An 18547-nucleotide genomic window follows, 5' to 3' on the forward strand; every position below is an offset into this window, starting at 1 on the left:
ACTGCCTTCGCCAAACTAAGCATTCCTTTAGGACTGCAGCTTCTGGAAAACAATGTTGTCACTGATGTGTGAGAATATGAGGCAGGGTGCAAGGGTGTGTGCTTAAAAATGCACAAATGACAGTGTGTTAGTGTGAGCGTGTGTTCTGTGGATACAGAAGAAAACTGGGACATATACATCTATCTAAATATACCCACAGTGGGTGACTTAATGTGCCATACTGCTAGACAGCTCTCTATTTATTTATTTATATTTACTTAAACACAGCATCTCTTGAGATACATTATCTCTTCCAAAATTATATCCTTGTGTATTTAAAACCATTACACCCATCATGAAGCATTTTATATGAGGAGTCTGAATGACTGATATAAAGGCTAAATTAGTGGCTCCCAACATGGGTAGATTTTTTAGTTTCGGACAGAGCCAGGGTAGCTATTTATTCCTGTTTCCAGTCTTTATGCTAAGCTAACCAAACTGTCTCCTGGCTGTAACCTTTCATGAAACGGACAGATATGAGAGAACAAATATTTTAAGTGTAAATATAAATGTATTTCCCAAAATGTTGAACTATTGCTTTAAATATAAGACAGTAACATGTTTGCATAGCTTAGCATAAAGACTGGAAACGTGTATAAAGCTAGCCTGGCTCTGTCTAAAAGTAACAAAATACACATTTAAGGCTCCCCAATTAACACATATCTTGTCTGTTTAATTTTTTACAAAAAAATTAAGTGTAAAATGACAAGTTAAGGATTTTGCTACCTTCATACAGAGGGATGCTAGCTGCTCACCTGTTTCCAGTCTTTATGCTAAGCTACGCTAACCATCTCCTGGCTGTAACCTTTGATTTATTTGACAAATTTGAGAGTGGTACTAATATTTTAATCTAACTCTCAGCAAAAAGGTGAATAAGTGTATTTCTCACAATGCTGAGTTTAACTATAAGACTACCGCCAGTTGCATGTCAACATACGTTAGCATAAAGACTGGAAACAGGGGTTAACAGCTAGCCTGGCTCTGTTCGGAGCAAACAAAATATACCTTCAAAAACTTCTAAAGCTCACTAATTCACACTTTATATCTTGTTTGTTTAATTTATGTAATATACTAAATGTGAAAACAAAGTTTGGGATTTTGTTACCTTTAGAAAGAGGCGTGCTAGCTACTAACCCGTCTCCAGTCTTTATGCTGCTGAGCTATGCTAACCATTTCCTGGCTGTAATCTTTGATTTAATGGACAGATATAAGAGTGGTACAAATATTTTTATATAACTCTGAGCCAAAAAGTAAATAAGAGTATTTCCCATAATGCTGAACTATGACTATGCATATAAGACTAAAGCCAATTGCATGTTAACATACCTTAGCATAAAGAATGGAAACAGGTGTTAACAGCTAGCCTGGCTCTATTCAGGGGAAACAAAATACACCTTCAAAAACTCGTAAAGCTCACTAATGAATACATTAAATCTTGTTTGTTGAATTCGTACAAAAAAATAAACATAAAAACAAAGTTTGGGATTTTGTTATCCTTCTGAAAGAGCCATGCTAGCTGTTCATCCTATGTTTCCAGGGTTCTATGTTTCCCAGGTTCTATGTTCCCCACTTAACCCTGCAAAAAAGATTCTATGTTCCCCGCTTACACAAAAAAGGTTCTATGTTTCCCAGGTTCTATGTCCAAGCGGGAAACACAGAACCTTTTTTGCAGGAACATAGAACCCTGGAAACATAGGGATGACTCCTCTCCAGCCTCTAGCTCCATGTTTACCCTGCATTCATGTGGTGTCTGAGTATTTGGAAAATTAGTTCCCTACTGGAAAATTCAAAATACAAGTTGCATACCATATGTCATATTACACAGATACATCGCAGACAAAAGTAAATGTTGGCTGAGATTGAAAAACTTTTATTAATTCATGTATTGCAAATACATTTTTGCTCACTTTTAATTTGTAATATAGTATATCAGTATCCATTAGTTTTAGTCAATGCAGAGTGACTTAGATTAATTAGAAAAGTTATCTATTAGCATTATCCTTGATTACAAGTCAGATAAAGCAATATTTTTGTGGTTTTAAAGGATGAACTGGTGCAGAAACAAGTCTGGGACAATATTACTTTGTAATAAAAAGCTTTTCACCATTTTTGGATAGCAATATGAATCTTCACTGGGACATTAAACACACTGAACAATAAAATAGGACACATCTTTGTAGCTTTTTTTCACATTACGACTTAAAAGCTCATAGACACTCATGGTGATAAAATGACTTCCTAACTCCAGAAATGGGACCATCCAAGGTGGACTTGCAAAGACATGAGAGTGGAATCAATCTCTTCATTCAACTCTCAGCAAGAAAGCAAATAAACTTATTTCCCAAATGGTCGATGTATCTCTTTAAGGGAATAAATAATAATAATAATATTTCTGATTCACAGCATTATGTTTGTCTTTCTTTTGTTTTTGTCTTGCGAAATAGTTCAATCTCCTCAGGCCTCTAAAAATCCTTCAAATAAATCAAATCAAGATGGTAAAAGAGTCGACATTGCTTCACTTTAAGAGCCCAAAGGCTGACTGTAATATTATCATTAACAAACATAGCCACAAATACAAGAGGCTAGAAGCTGTCTCATATCCAACAGCAGTACAGAAAAGGTGAGTGACACAGATATATTTGGAAGCGTGAATGTGAGTCTTGAGTATGCATATACTCTACAGTACATGTTTTTGTAGGGAGGTGTTTCAGTGTTTGAGTTACAGTACGTATCTGTAAATGTATCTCTGTGTATCAGTCTCGGTCTTGCTTGACTCCCCACACAGTCAGCTCTTTGACAGGGCTGCCTGAAGCCGAGCCTAATGAAAGGATTAGTATGTGGCAGGAGTGAATACTGGACTGTGCTCTAACAGGCGGCTGAATCAGGAGAGGCAGGGCGTCTCTCCAGCAGGACCTCCACTACCGACTAAGGAAATGTTTGAGGAGAAGGTTCTCGGGGGGGGAAAGTGGCTGATTGAGAGCTGGAGTGAGCAAAATATGGCCGCTGTGATGGAGTATCATCCTTTCAATTACAACAAAATCCTCATGATGTCATTATATGAGTCCATAAATATTGCATCACTTTAATGGTGCGGTGGCAGTTTAATCGTTTTCTTTGGATGGTTCACAAGCGGCCCTCGTTAGTCTTGTATCCATAGGATCACAAGCTGGGAACGGTTAAATAATTACATCACTTCTCCCAGATGACTTTGACTTTCCTGGTTTCACGACTTCCTGTAACAAACTGCACTTTGGCACTGATGCCAGTGACCCACAAACCATTCAAACAAATTAAAGCATGCCCTTAGTTCTGACATTGTGAAGGTCAATATGTTTTATTGGGCAACTATGCATTACTTTGAAGTTTTAACTATAGAAAGCCTCAGTTAGGAGCACAGCAACACGCTCATCTTCACACAGTCATAGGACAAAATCATTAAAGGTCCTCTGTGTAGGATTTAGTGGCATCTAGGTTGCAGAACTGAAACTTCTCAAACGTGCCAAGCATGTAGGAGAACTACGGTGGCTGACGCGAAAGCACAAATGGCCCTATCAAGAGCCAGTGTTTGGTTTGTCCGTTCTGGGCTACTGTAGAACAACATGGCAGACTCTGTGGAAGAGGACCCACTCCATATGTAGATATAAACAGCTCATTCAAAGGTAACAAAAAAGCAACAATTTTTATTTCCAGGTCATTATAAACTAATGAAAACTTAGTTATGAATGTTATATTCTATTTCTACCAATAGATGCCCTGATATTCTGCACACTGGACCTTAGAACTTATGGTACTCCAACATATTTTCCTTATAAATCTTTTATACCATGATATCTCTCTAAATAAACACTGTAGAACAAACTAAAATAGCATTATTTTTACAGTAAGTTATTCCTATTATCAATTAATCAGTTTATTATTTTTATGATTAATCATTATCTCAGTAAAATGTCAGAAAAAGATTAAAAAATGCCCATCACAAGTAGCATCAAGGGCTTTAAATTACTGTTTTTTTTCAGCCAGAGATGTTCAATGTACAGTTATTTACCAAAGACGTTTAAGAGACTAGCACCAGTGAATGTTTTGCATTATGAATGACTACAGCCAAAAGGTGATTAGCTAGCTTAGCATAAAGACCAGAAAATGGGAGGGAAACAGCTTGCCGGCTCTGTCCTAAGCTAAGAAAAAAATCCACCTAGAGCACTCTAATTAACATGTTATATCTGAGTTTAAGTTTAAGTTAAGTTTATTCACTTTATTAATCCCCCTGAGGGGAAATTCAATGTTTTCACTCTTGCTTGTCAATTACACACAGGTCTGAAAGACACACATATGCACAAACAGGACCTATACATGCACAAAGTGGAGAGATCTCAGAGTGAGGGGGCTGCCCTTTGGTCAGGCGCCCCGAGCGGTTGGGGGGTTCGGTGCCTTGCTCAAGGGCACCTCGGCAGTGCCCAGGAGGTGAACTGGCACCTCTCCAGCCACCAGTCCACGCTCCATATTTTGGTCCGGATGGGGACTCGAACAGGCGACCCTCCGGTTCCCAACCCAAGTCCCTATGGACTGAGCTACTGCCGCCCATGTGTGCAAAACCAAGTAAGGATGTTTAAAAAATGATGGACTCTTCCTTACACCTCCTTCTTTATACTTACAGATAAGTAGCTGATAAGTGTAAACATATAAATATGAAATGCTTAAGTCACACATGAAACCGAAACATCAGTGATGCTTATCTGCGTTCGACAGCTCTGTGTTTCCGCCCCTGTGACAGTGGTGAGACGTGTTACTTTTAAAACAATTGCCAACTATATCACAAACACAACAGAAGTACAGATCCTCTGTGGCAAAGCAGTCAGTCCCTGCTGTTAAATTACCAGAGAAAGATTCATCACTGAGAAGCTGCTGGTGTGACTGAGATTTATGAGCAGAGAGTCACAGTTGAACCACTGAGTCTCACCGGGAATGAATGAGTTGATTCAGGCCTGGTTATTTGACTCCCCGTGGGGAAAGGCACGGCTGCAACACAGGAACACTGGCAGCTAAATAATCATGTTTGATTTTATTGGTGGTGCTATGTCGAAACAGGCGTCTGTAATTTCCTGCTTCTATCACTGTACTTGTGCTTATGCTTATTTTAAAAGTATTTACTGAAAGAACGTATTTGATGTGTGATATTTATATTTCCTTTAGACACTGTTAAGAAAATATTATTATATTAACAATTATAAGAAATCCATAAAAGAACAAAACACTACTTTGGTTTAAACTGAAATATTTAAACAACTGTTGAATGGATTGCCATGAAATTTTGATCAGATGTTAGTGTTTCCTAAATTAGGGATCCTTATGACTTTGGCAATCCCCCAACTTTTCCTCTAGCTCCACCATGAGGTTCACATTTGTGGTTTTAATTTAAATGTCTCAGCAATTATTGGATGCATTGCCATGAAATTTTGTACAGAGCTCCATGTCAGCCTCAGGATTAATTGTCATAACACTGATGCCCCCTGACTTTTGACATTTCCATCAGCCTCAGCTGTACTTTGTGTTTAGTGCTTATTAGCAAAGGTTAAAATGCCAGCCCACCACACTGAGATGGTGAACATGTTAAACATTTTACCTGCTAAACATTGTGTCATTATGTCATTGTGAGCATGTTAGCATGTTCATGTTAGCATTTAGCTCCACTGCAAAGCAACTTAACTAGATACTGGACCCCAAAAGACACATATTCAGTGCAATGGAAGTGCTGGGCTGGCCCATGCACCAAAAAAGTTTCTAGCTTCTGGGGCTAATTCTGGCCTGCAAGGTCTTGCTCAGGCCCCCACAGAGTGTGCCAGGCTTTGGAGCCAATTTTTGTAGTGGTCAAACAGAGGTACTGCAATTTCCGGGTCCGCCACATGATGCTCTGCACCCAAAAAAGACGTTTTCCCATTGACTTACATTGTAAAGGAGATGTGTGTAAATCAGTGGATACACTTTTTTTTGAGTGACACAACCCCTGCAAAATGACTTGTTTCACTATCAGGATTTGATCCATTCAGTCGGATAACATTTTGCCTGCTCAGTGCGGAAGTTGTACCAGTCATCCCAAGTAATTTTCTACGTGACAGTTGAACCATTCTGGCTTCTTGCGCCACTGAGCAAGAAGCCAAAATGGTTCAACTGTCACGTAGTTGAAGTTGAACCATTTTGGCTTCTTGCGCCACTGAGCAATTCACATAGAAATGAACGTGGCCCTGCCGCCAATGCTGTGTCCAGTTCTCCTACTACATCCATGGTCCCACTCGGCAAATAGACTTAACATTGTGATGATGTCACAGATCTTTTAATCGTTTGTCTGGGCTTGAGGAAAGTTTCACAAACATAAAACCTCCATGGATCAAAACTCAAAATAGAAAGAATCATAATTGACCCTGTTTGCAGCTTGAGACGTCAACAGTTTTACAGACATCTCCTTTACAATGGTGGTCTATGGCAGTGGTCCTCAACTGGTGGATCACGGTCCAAAAGTAGGTTTTCTGGCCATTCTGGGTGGACCGCAGCTGACTCACAAATGTGTCACATTTATAAAAAACACACTTTATTTTTAAGTACAATGAATTTCTGGCACAGCGCTTTTATTTTGAAGTGCCGTTTCTTGCTGTAGAGTGAGTGTCTATCAGACAGCAACTTGTCGGAGACAGCAAACCAGTTTGACAACATGGCCAAAGTATGGCGCCAAATGTATTAAACTATGTGGACCTTGAACTAATGACAGAGAGGAAATCTGGACCCCGTGGCTTGGTCAGTTGGGAATCACTGCTCTTTGGGAAAAAATACTGTGCAATACTGTGAGTGGCCACTGGGGAAACCTGGAAGCAAGGCTGAGCTGCAAAATATCTGGAAAACTAATAACTTTCCCATCAGCCTCAGCTGTGCTGTGTTGTAAGTGCTGATAGCATATGTGAAAATGCCAGACCACTAAACTGAGATAGTGAACATGGTAAACATTTTATCTGCTAAGCATCAGCATAATAACATTGTCATTGTGAGCATGATAGCATGCTCATGTTAGCATTTAGCTCCACTACAAAGCAAAGCACCACTGTGCCTCAGTGCAGCCTAACAGATGGATGGTGTGGCTGCATACTTCATCTTGTTAACACTGTGAATCAGTTTACTCATGACAGTTCTCCACTTCATTATAATTCATTTCTGTTATCTGAATACAGAAACTTTGTTGATAAGATACTTGAGTCTCACTTAGGAACCAAATAGGTCAAGCTTTCCAGTGAAGCCAAAGATTGAAATGCCTGCCCTGACTTCACACAATATTATGCACATTTCTTTGTATACTGTCACTACAGTGTTTACAGTTTATCAGTAGAAACACACTCATAAAATGTAACTGTTCCTCTTTCTCTTTGTGCAACTTCCCTCTCTAACTGTGTACGTGACAGGACAAACACCTGACAACAGTTTCCTGGTATTTGTTTTGACCCCAACTGGTCTGGCAAGTCCTCTATCAAAGATCTCATGGAGCTGCAGTTGCCTAAATCCTCTTTGCATAACAGAACTAATAAATCTACACGCAACATAAATGCTGTCAGGCTAGTTTACCAACAGAGAACAAGGCAGAGGATACATTTCCTCCACTTCCTGAGATGACATAACTGATGAATGTGTTTTCCCCCTTATCACATATTTCATTCTCCCTACTAGGAATAGAAACAGAGATGCAGGGACAAGAGTGGGAGAGGGTCAGAGGCAGAGAGATGAAATAAATGATCAGGCTGTCATAAAGAGGAGAAAAAGAGAGAGGACAAAGAGAATGATTTAGTATTTGGTGGCCAGAGATGTTTCCAAAACAGAGCTCAGCAGCATCTGGTTCAGCCTCCAAAATCACTTCCTCCCCTCCTGCTGCAGCTTCCTGCCCACGGGGCATTTGTGTTTGTGTGTGTTTGTGTGTGCTCCAGTTAGTGTGTATCTATGTGGGAATATGTGTGTGTGTGTGTGTGTGTGTATCTGTTCCATTTGAAGCAACAATATTAATGTTACCCTCTTAACACCTGTTAAAAGCGCTGTATTTATCTTTGTGAAAAAAAGGGTGTGAGAAAAGAGGAACTGTGGGAGTTCGCTGTTGGAAAACAAAGAATGAATCTCTTCTTTTCTCATTTCTGGTTGTCAGTCACACTACTACAGCAGAAATCACACACGGGTGACAGGTTATCTGTGTGTGTGTGCCCCTCTCTGTACTACAGCCTACACAGGTCAACCTTTAAATGACTGAGGCATTTCAGAAGCAACCTTGTGACCCTCTCATCATGAAAATGTAGCATTTTCTCCCAGCTGTCAGGTTTAAAGAGCCCGTTTTCTTTGCGCTCTGCTGGTATTTAATATATTCAAAATATAAAGAATAATGTATGCACTGAGGCCGTACAGTATATGTTCAAAGGCAGACACACTTTGCAGATGCATTAATTGAGTGTGTGTCTGAGTGTGTGCGGAAGAAATAGAGTTGCAGGAAAGAGAGAAAACAGACCACAAGACCAGAAACGGTATATCTGCTTCAAAGGATCTTAAGAGTGTGTTTGCACATTTTAGCTCTTTAACTGGAAAACTGCTCACCATTTTCACATTCAAGCGCAAGAATTTTTGTTTTTAGGTATTTTCTCCATCCGCTGTGGGAGTTGTTCATTCATTTCTGCAAAATCTATTAGCAGACTGAAACTTACTTGAGTTGTGTAATCCATCACAGAGAACATCCAATCAGCATTAGGTTGTGCCAAAGTTACATAATCATTGCGAAATTTAATCACTTTAAAGGAGAACTCCATTGATTTAGTGTCGTACTTGAGAGAGAAATATTATAAATAAGAATGCAGGATTTATATTTTTGCCTACATCTATGAAAGCCATTTCCACTGCACACCTTTAGCTCACCCAGCCCGCTCTCATTCTGAAACATAACGTGGCGGCAGCTGTTGAAGAGCAGCCATTAACCTAAGTCGTCAAATACCAGCGCTGTGTCAGTGGATGTCCGTGGAAGATACACACACACACACAGAGGCACCTTTCACGATATTATGAAACAAACTGGCCGGCAGCAGTTTGTAACACTGCTGCTAACGATGTAATATAAGGAGCAGGAAAGTCCCTATAGGGCGGGTGGTGGTGGAGGTTGATGAGTCCAACAAACCCCGGACTTTCACCCAAGAGGCCACTGTTCACTTCCCATGTAGATGTTGAGCCAAACCATGATGTTTTTTTCTAAACCTAACCACATGCTTTTGTTGTCTAAACGTAAAAAAATCAAAAAACAATCTGTATGCATCTAACAAGCAGAAACTACATTTCAGTGAAAATGGAAGTATATTTTGAAAAGACACAATGCATGTAACAAGCTTAAATTGACACGGCGTCCCAGAACATCAACAACAGATGCAGGAGGACACCTAAAGCATTATATGTAGATGTGAAAGTCCACAGACGAAGCAGTGATATTGGACGAGCCAGGATGAGAAAGCATTGGCTCTCAGCAATCTCTGGACGCCTAACAGCTATCACAGTGTACCAAACGACATAAATATGCCAACTACATGAAATATTGCACTTTAAAGACGTATTTCACTGCTGGAAATATGGTCTTTTCATAAAATAGAACTGTCTGTACAGCAGAAAGATGCAAATACTTTCAAAACTGGTGCTGCACGACCAGAGAAATCAGAGGAAAAGGGCAGTGGCATTCGGTTTTACACAAGAAGTAGCGTGAATGAGTTTTTTGGGTATCAAAACCTAATGGGCCCAATGATGCGGAAGCAGTGATGATCATTTGGGTAATTTTGTATGTAGCAGTTCAACGTTTTTGGCTTCATGGGCAACTGAGCAACTTTCATAGGAATGAACAGAGGCTCACATCCAACACTGTATACAGGCCTCTCTATACATTCATAGCTTGGCTGTTTTGACACAGGAAACAATATGGCAGCCAGCTGGTAACGAACATTCTCAAGTTACAGCTAAACAGTAGGGTAAAGTATGTTTCTGAAAACATTTGAGGGGAGAAACAGGCAATGCAGTAACAGAATCTTGATTCATATTTTATAAGCACTGCTTAGCTGTACTTTTCGATCTCAGTTTTTTCAGCGACTGTTTTAGCAAAACAGGAAACAGTATGGTGCCACTTCTTGTTCACAAATTCTCGTATTACAGCAAAACAGAGCACGAAAATATGAGTTTGATATGCCTCTGTACTGTCTGTGTCCATGGTGATAAGCACATAAAAATGCGGAAACAAAATCTGTAGTTTGAGCAACAGTTGTAGAGCCAGTAAAAATTCGCTGGATGACACAAACTGCAGAGATGAGCAGACAGATCTGGAAGCTGGGAAGTTGAAGGAAGGTTTACCACATTTTATTTGCACAAACTACCCACACTGTTCTGATACAAATCTGCTTGAAAATCAGCAATGTATCCCTTAAAGTAATGAACTGAGGTGGACTTCGTATCACAGTGTGAATGAAAGAAATAATTAAACCATGATTTGGCTTGATCATGCACTATAAATCTGTCTAATGTTGAGGCGGTATATGTAATGAGAGAAATACAATACTGAACTTTAAATCAGTACCTTCACAGTAGGTTCACAGTAGTTGGTAAGGACAGTCAGTTATTGTATGAATTACGAGATCCTAACTATCAGTAATTAAAAGCTTTTGAGCTCCAAAAACACATAACGTTTCTTTGTTAGACCATCCTTGACTGATATGCACTGCAGGCCTTTCAAACTCCATGCCCACCAGATTGTAACACAGGCTTTTTGTTTTAAATGTTTAGCCTTTAAATCCATGCTGATATAACCACTGATGACGTCATCATAGACGGATCCCCCAGAGACATGATACAACTGTTTCCACAGGCTGAGGAGTCCTCAACAGTGACAAGTAAACTAATCTTGATGCGTAAAATTTAAGGAGTTCCCCTTTAAGAGTTGACTGATTTGAACAGTCTGCACGTTACCTCACAATGATGTCATTTTGACAAGAATTAATGCCGACTTGATGTTGAAATGACACAACTAAAGAAAGTTTTGAGAAACTGCTAAGAGATGTTTATATTGCACGGCAAAAAGGGAAACCAGTGGACGCCTAACACAAAGTACATTCAGTTTTCTTAATTGCAGTGGTTTTCAAAATGATGAGCCTAACATGTAACAGACTTAAACATTCAAAACCACCGTTACAGCCCTTTAGCAATTCCCTTCCCTTTTAACTCACTGTTTCTCATCCAACACTCAAACATGCACACATGTTTATATGAGAGTGCATGGATGCATTAATCTTTTAAACAGCCCTGTCCTCCCATCCCCATCCACTCTCTCTAAGTAAGTGGTGTCTGCTATCATTACAAACATCCTGATAAACCACAAAACCGTGCATGCTCCACACTGCCTGCCTGTGTCTCTCTATCCTGTCTTCCTACAGCCTCTGGTGGGTTGTGTATTTGTTACAGGTCAAGGATGTTAACGCGTTTATGTGCGTGTTGGCCTCAGTGAATGTCAGGGCTCAGACAGCTCTGTCTGAACCTGCCCTGCGGCTATCTCACTGTAAGAATGAGGAATGTCCTTAGGAGAGGAGAGGAGAGGAGAGGAGAGATTAATTAAGATAAATTTTAAAATGAGTGGAGAAAAAAGCAGGCTGGTGTGAGCTATGCCCACTGATTACTTGGGGGAACTATTAAGTGGGTAGATCAGATACATGGTGTGAGAGGAGAAAATGAAGAAGTCAGTATAAAGTGAGTTTGTGGGAGGAGAAAGAAGGAGAGAGGGAGCAGAGAAAGGTTTCTTTGATGTCTCTTGTCCCCTCAGGTGATTCTCCCTCCCATTCATTAGGGGCCGGTTTCCCCGGAACCTTCCTGTCGATGTGCCATCTGGAGGGCCCTTAAAAAAAACCCCACATTACACTCCTCTGCTTCACTACAAGCGGTCCGTGTTAACATTCACCACCCGCCCCTCCTCATCCTCCTCATCGTCTTCCTCCTCCTCCTTCTCCCCTCTCTCCCTCTCTCTCAGTTGGTCCTCAAAGTGTTCCCATTTCTTCACAGTTAGGTTAGATGGTATCAGATGAAACTTTAATGGGCCCCATGGGAAAAATGGGTCATTGCAACAGCAGAGAATATACAGTAGAATACATAGATAAAAAATAAGGTCAAAAATATAAATCGCAGGTCAATCTGTGGTGCAAATCACACTTGGTTTTTGTTTCACAGGAAGACAAAATGGAAAGATTTTGATATAAAAATCCTCAAAAATATATGAGCAGCTATATATAGCTGGCACTGGACGGCAATATAATGTCAGATAGACGTTGACTCTTGCGTTGGACACGTTGAATTTATGTTGGAATGAAAGTCAGGTTGAGGATGTTTTAAAACGAACGAAAGTAGAATTTGATGCTGTGTGGTGTTATGACTTTTCTGCAGACATTGGGTTTTTTTCCTCCATACCTCATGACTAAATGTCCTTATTCTACATCAAGATGACCTTGGCATGAGATGTTTTACTTAACAACACAACTTAAAACCAACAAAATATCAAAGTTACCTGTTGTCAGTATTCTATGTCAAAATGCACGCTGGCATTAGACGTTCTAAAATTGAATTTTGGTCATTCTATGTCACAACCTAAACTCCAAATATCAACATCTAACAACGACGGGGGCCCACTGGGTGAACACTGGACACTGAACTTTTCATTTCACTCTAATCTTTAAGGAATTTTTATGAAAAATGTTTATGTTATATGTTAGTTGGTTTTAAGCTTATTACAGATATATCACTGGATACTGTATGTGATGCTTTAAATTGCAGTATCTGTCGGTCCCTTATCAAGAATATGAAAATGTGATAAAGACAGAAGAAGTATGTGTCAGCCATCATAAACAGTTACCCTAATTTCTCTCCAAAATGAACACTAGGAAACACAAACATTGATTCTTGTGTCCGTAGGAGTCAAGAAAAACTGATTAATCTCCTCCATAAACCAATAAGACAACAACAGCCACCACCCATTCTACAATGTGCTATATACAGTGTCTGTACAGAGAGGGGAAATTAGTGGGCACTCCCTCGTTTAGTAAAACACAATGAAAAACCACAACACAATTCTGATAGGGCACAGCTCATCTCCGTGCAATTATGGTGGAATATAATAAATCTTAGTTTGCATAGTAAGACGCTCCCTGTGTCACATGCTCCGCAGTTGCTGACAGTGATTTTACAAGTGGGAATGTATGAAAGTAGCTCATAATAGAGACGCCGACTGAGCAAACAAATTGAGGTTGACACGAAATAAATGAGACCCAGTGTGTCCACACATCACATCTGTTCATTTTCAGCCATTCACTTGCAACACAGCGTTATAATTGCACATTGTCACCTTTGCAATATTCTTCTCACTCCTGCAACATTTTGCTTCGGAAGTGTTTGGCAAATGAGTTGTGAAAGACGTTCACCAAGTGCGAGCCAAGTTCAGTCGGAGCCAGAGCTCATTACTTCCCCCTTCTCTCTGGACAGTTAACCGCCACACAGACATTATTACCAGGCCAAGCTGTGGTATTACTCAGCTGTGGTGTCTTTGCATGCAAAGGTGTATAGCCTGTGGTTTTAGCAGTTATAACAGGTACTGTTTATGGCAGTACTGAACCAGCTCCACCCTCTGCACCCTCAGATCATTTATACTGATTTTAGTGAAACATACAGTCAGCCCTAGAGGCAATAAACCCTTCAGTGCCATCCATAAGCTCTCCATTCAATTTAATCGATTTTTATAAACCAGCATTATCTAACTGAGCAAGGGCAACTGTAATATCATCAGAGGTAATTTGTCAATACGCTGCAGGGACGTTACATCAGCACCATTAAAAAGTCCTGCAAGATTCCTGTTATCTGATCTGTGAAACATGAGAGTACATGCGGTCTGCACGGCAACACAAAGTGAGAACACACACACACACACACACACACACACACACTCTCAGACAAACACACATGTAGGACACACACACAGACATGTATTGAGCATCTAATAAAAGAGGGCAACTTTATCTTCCAGGCACAGGAAGCACATATATGTCATCAAGTATCACATCAATTTTTTCCAGCTAATCACTCCTATAGGGTGAAGGCACATGCAGTCATTTACCCTGAGCATGCTAGTATGTGTACGCTCTCCTGAGTCTCTTCTCTGCTTGCTAAACAACCTCAAATCCTACATAATCTTCAGTTTCATTCTTCCAATATGAGAAAAACAACTCTGCCAGCTTGCAAACCAAATATTTCAGGGTGCTAGGTGCCTGTTGGTGAGTGCACTAAGCAGGATTAGAACCATTTCCCTGATGAAACCTCCAGCTCCCTCAGTATGCTGTGTGCATATGTGTGAGTGTATGTGTGTGCGTGTGTGTGTGAGAACGAGAGGGGGAAAAAGCACGCACTTTCACTGAGTGCATGTAATTTCATTATCTGGGTCTTCCCACCAGAAATTATGGTGAGCGTTTTTGTGTTTTTGTTTCGTTTTTTAATTCATCCATGTGATTTTGCTTTCAAGTGACCTAATAACCTGGCTGGTCTTAAAACATATTTCCCATTTTGCCTCAATGGATTAATGAAAGCTCGCTCACAAAAAAACAAGCGAGCACTTAAAAGCCCATTAATGCAAGTTATACTCACAATTGCATTCATATTTGGCAGTGTCTGCTTTCAAGCGTGTCCATAAAGCGCTTTATGGGAAATATGACTTGATTTAATTACAACTGATGCTGTTCTTTTTAAAAGGATTGTTCAGGAAAAGTAGCTGGATGCATCCCAGAAATACAGTGAACTGAAAGTTAACATTGAGCAGGATGAGAGTGATGACCGTAAACTCACCACAGGCGAACTATTCAGATGTAGTGATAATTATGTTTGTACATTATATCTATCGGCAGGCTGTATCTGTAGTGTACAGTGTTAACATGCAGTCTCACCCGGCCAACTTACCTCTATCTCCAGCAGTCGTTGTTTCGGTCCATGCTGCGTGGAGTTTTTGTTTTTGTCCCGGTGCTGCGGTCCTGTCCCTGCAGCCTTCCACCGGTCCACAGCCGACACTTGCGGAGTGCAGGAGCGGCTGTGAGCGTTTGTACCACCGAGAGGCGTGAAGTCAGCCGCAGAGAGAAAGAGCGACACCGGAACATGAGGGCTGCTGCCTTCAAAATAAAAGATAAAGTGAATAGTGGCACATTCACATATTTGAACATGCTGGTTAAAGGGTGTGAGAAGGATTTAGGGGCTTATATTGGCAGACATGGTAGTTAATATTCAAGAGTATGTTGTAGCCTATATATATGTGTGACCTACACCGTAGCCTGACGTGCACCTCCCCAGAAATGTAACTACAGGTTGCAGGAGGCAGACCTACTGTTTATTTCTGTACACTAAAACCATTTCCCTCAGTATTAAGAAACAGTATTATGAAGATTAAAAAAAAGCCTCCACAAAAATAGCATTTTGAGTCTTGTGTGTAGTTTATCCTGGCTTCATATGAGCAGAGGAAATCTCTGCTTGTCGCTAGGCTAATTTCCGCAATGTTAAATGTCATAGGTTGGCGTTAATAACGTTAGCATGTTATATTTGTTTGGAAAATGTATTTAGTATGAGACAGTTGTCTTGTAAGTGTACCTTATGAGTTGTAATACAGTCGAATTTTGTAACATGACATTTGTTAAATATTGCTCTTGTCCCCGGTTTCATATGAGAAAAAGAAATCTCCGCTTGTTGCTAGGCTAATTTATACAATGTAAAATGCCACAGGCTTGCGCTAATAACGTTAGCATGTTATATTTGTTTGTAAAATGTGTTTAGTATAAGACATTTGTTTTCTATGTGAACCTTGTGAGTTGTAATACAGTCGAATTTTGTAACGTTACCTTTGTTAAATGTTGCTGTTGTCCTTTGCTTCATATGAGAAGAGAGAAAGTTTGCTGACCGCTAGGCTAATTTAGGCGGGAACTGCCCATTGGTTCGACTCATTGTTCCGAAGTCCGTTCCGAAATCATCATGATGCCCTGTGGTTAAGGTCTGGTTAGGTTTAGGCACAAAAACCACTTGGTTAGGGTCAGGAAAAGATCATGGTGTGGGTTAAAATGAAAAAGAAAGTGACAATTACATAAGCCGTGAGCCTGCTCCGCCTCAAGCTGGTCGCGGTGCACCATACGCCCGCCGCGAGCCGTTCAGCGCCGCGGACAGTCGGACTAATGGGATGTCGAACCAATGACATGGACCCAATTTAGGCTATACAATCTAAAATGCCATAGGCTAGTGCTAATAACATTACATTATTTGTTTGGAAAACGTGTTTAGTATGGCGGTTGTTTTGTTGGTAAACCTTGTGAGTTGTAATAGAGTCAAGTTTTGTAATGTAACCTTTGTTAAATGTTGCTGTTGTCCCTGCCTTCATATGAAAAGAGGAAAAGTTTGCTGACCGCTAAGCTAATTTATACCATGTAAAATGCCATAGGCTTGTGCTAACAACATTTGCATGTTGTATTTGTGGGGAAAATGTGTCCAGATGAAGACAAGTGTTTTGTCTGTGAATGCTGCGAGTTATAGTGAAGCCAATTTGTGTACTTGTGTTTGAAATTGTCTTTATTAAGCCATGTTTAATGTGTGTTTTGGATGTGTTTTGAATCAACAGCACTTCACAGAGACCCCACCGCTGACTAGTGTTTTAGAGGAGTAACAGCAGGGACGCAGACACACCACTGCACAAGTTTAAACGCTCACTATGGCGTAGGCTACGGCATAGGGTCTGCGGCACAAGTATAAATCCTGCTTTAGCCCTTCTCCAGTGGCTCCCTGTGGCTTTGACAAAAAATTATATAGAAATGAATAACTTTTTTTTTTTTTAAACATTTTGATTTTCGTAGCGATGGCTGGTCTTGTGTCTCCATAGTGAGGCTAAGAAAATGTCTCAGAGGAAAATAGAGAATTTCATAGTGAGTGGAAAGATTTGTTTGCTTTCACCACTAACGCTGCAAAGTTTAAGTACCAAAAAAACAAATATAATGCACAACAGAGTAGTTATTTTGTTGTAAAACATATTAATAAATGTTCATTTAGACGTCAGTGTAAGGCACAAATATGTATTCCAGCTCCAGACAGATTTCATAAAAAATGTTTTGGCCAAAAATGTTTTTAATAGTAGGCCTAAATGTTGCTGACCCCTGCCTTAGAATGAGCCCTTTATGTCTGCATACAGAGGTGGGCCTCTTCTATGGAGTCTGACATGTTGTTCTACAGTAGCCCAGAATGGACAAACCAAATACTGGCTAAAGATAAGGCCATTCATGTTTTGTGTTTTTTCACTGGCCATGTAGTTCCTGCTGTGAGCTACCAGGGCAGCAGCAGCAGCAGCAGCTCAGTCCATGGAGACTTAGCTGGGGAACCAGAGGTTTGCCAGATCAAGTCCCTGTATAGACCAAGCATGGAGCGTGGACTAAGAACTGGTGATGTGCCAGTTCATTTCCTGGGCACTGCCGAGGTGCCCCTGAGCAAGGCACTCAACCCCCAAATGCTCAGGGCACCTGTCCAAGGCAGCCCCCTCACATCTGTCATCTCTCTGTTTATTGCATGTATAGGTCCTGTTTGTGCATGTTTGTGTGTATTCCGGGCCTGTGTGTATATGACAACAGAGTGAAAATATTTCCCCTCAGGGATTAATAAAGTATATCTTCTTCTACAGGCTTGGCACACAGGGGAAGTTTCAGTTCTGCAATCTCACTGCTAGATGACACTAAATCCTACACACTGGACCTCTAGGTTTTTTGAATGCATGATTCATGATGCTGGGTTTTACTATATTTTAGAGGTTCAGTGTTACAGTTTAAAGTTGAACGGGATTAAAATGTTCTAAGTGGGCTTCAGCCATAGACTGTAAAAATAATTAACATAGCTACCGTGGCTTCACACACTGGTTTGTAGACTCCTGTTTGAAGCCTCATGTTTGGAGCTTCAGTCGTCACTAACAAAAGCTAACGTAAGCGTAAAGTTTACTAAGCGTAAAGTTAGTCGTAAGCAAACAAAAAAAAAACAATGTTAAGTGTTTTATTAATTAATCTTTAATCTGACTTAATTCTCTGTTTTTAGAACTACTCTTGGGATTAACTTGGAAAGTCTACACAGCCTGTAACTAGTCATTAATTTATCAATACATGGGCGTCTTATTTTGAAGGTTTTGAGCGGAAGTGCTGTACATCAACATGGTGAACTTGACAGTAGCGCTCCCACCGTGCAGAGTCCGCCGGTCCAGTCTGCTCTCCGCCTCCCTCCCGCCCTGCTCTCGCATAAAGACAGCCTTGTTAGTTGATTCAAGACACCGTTACAGCGGCAGGAAGAAACACTACTGCCTTTCATTTCTAAAGCCAACAAGAAGTCCGACTGACTAATGTGAAGTCGACATAAAGATCCATCTGAATCTAAACTGACCCGAGAGTCT

The sequence above is a fragment of the Epinephelus lanceolatus genome, chromosome 19, assembly GCF_041903045.1.
Source record: "Epinephelus lanceolatus isolate andai-2023 chromosome 19, ASM4190304v1, whole genome shotgun sequence".
NCBI classification, from domain to species: Eukaryota; Metazoa; Chordata; class Actinopteri; order Perciformes; family Serranidae; genus Epinephelus; species Epinephelus lanceolatus.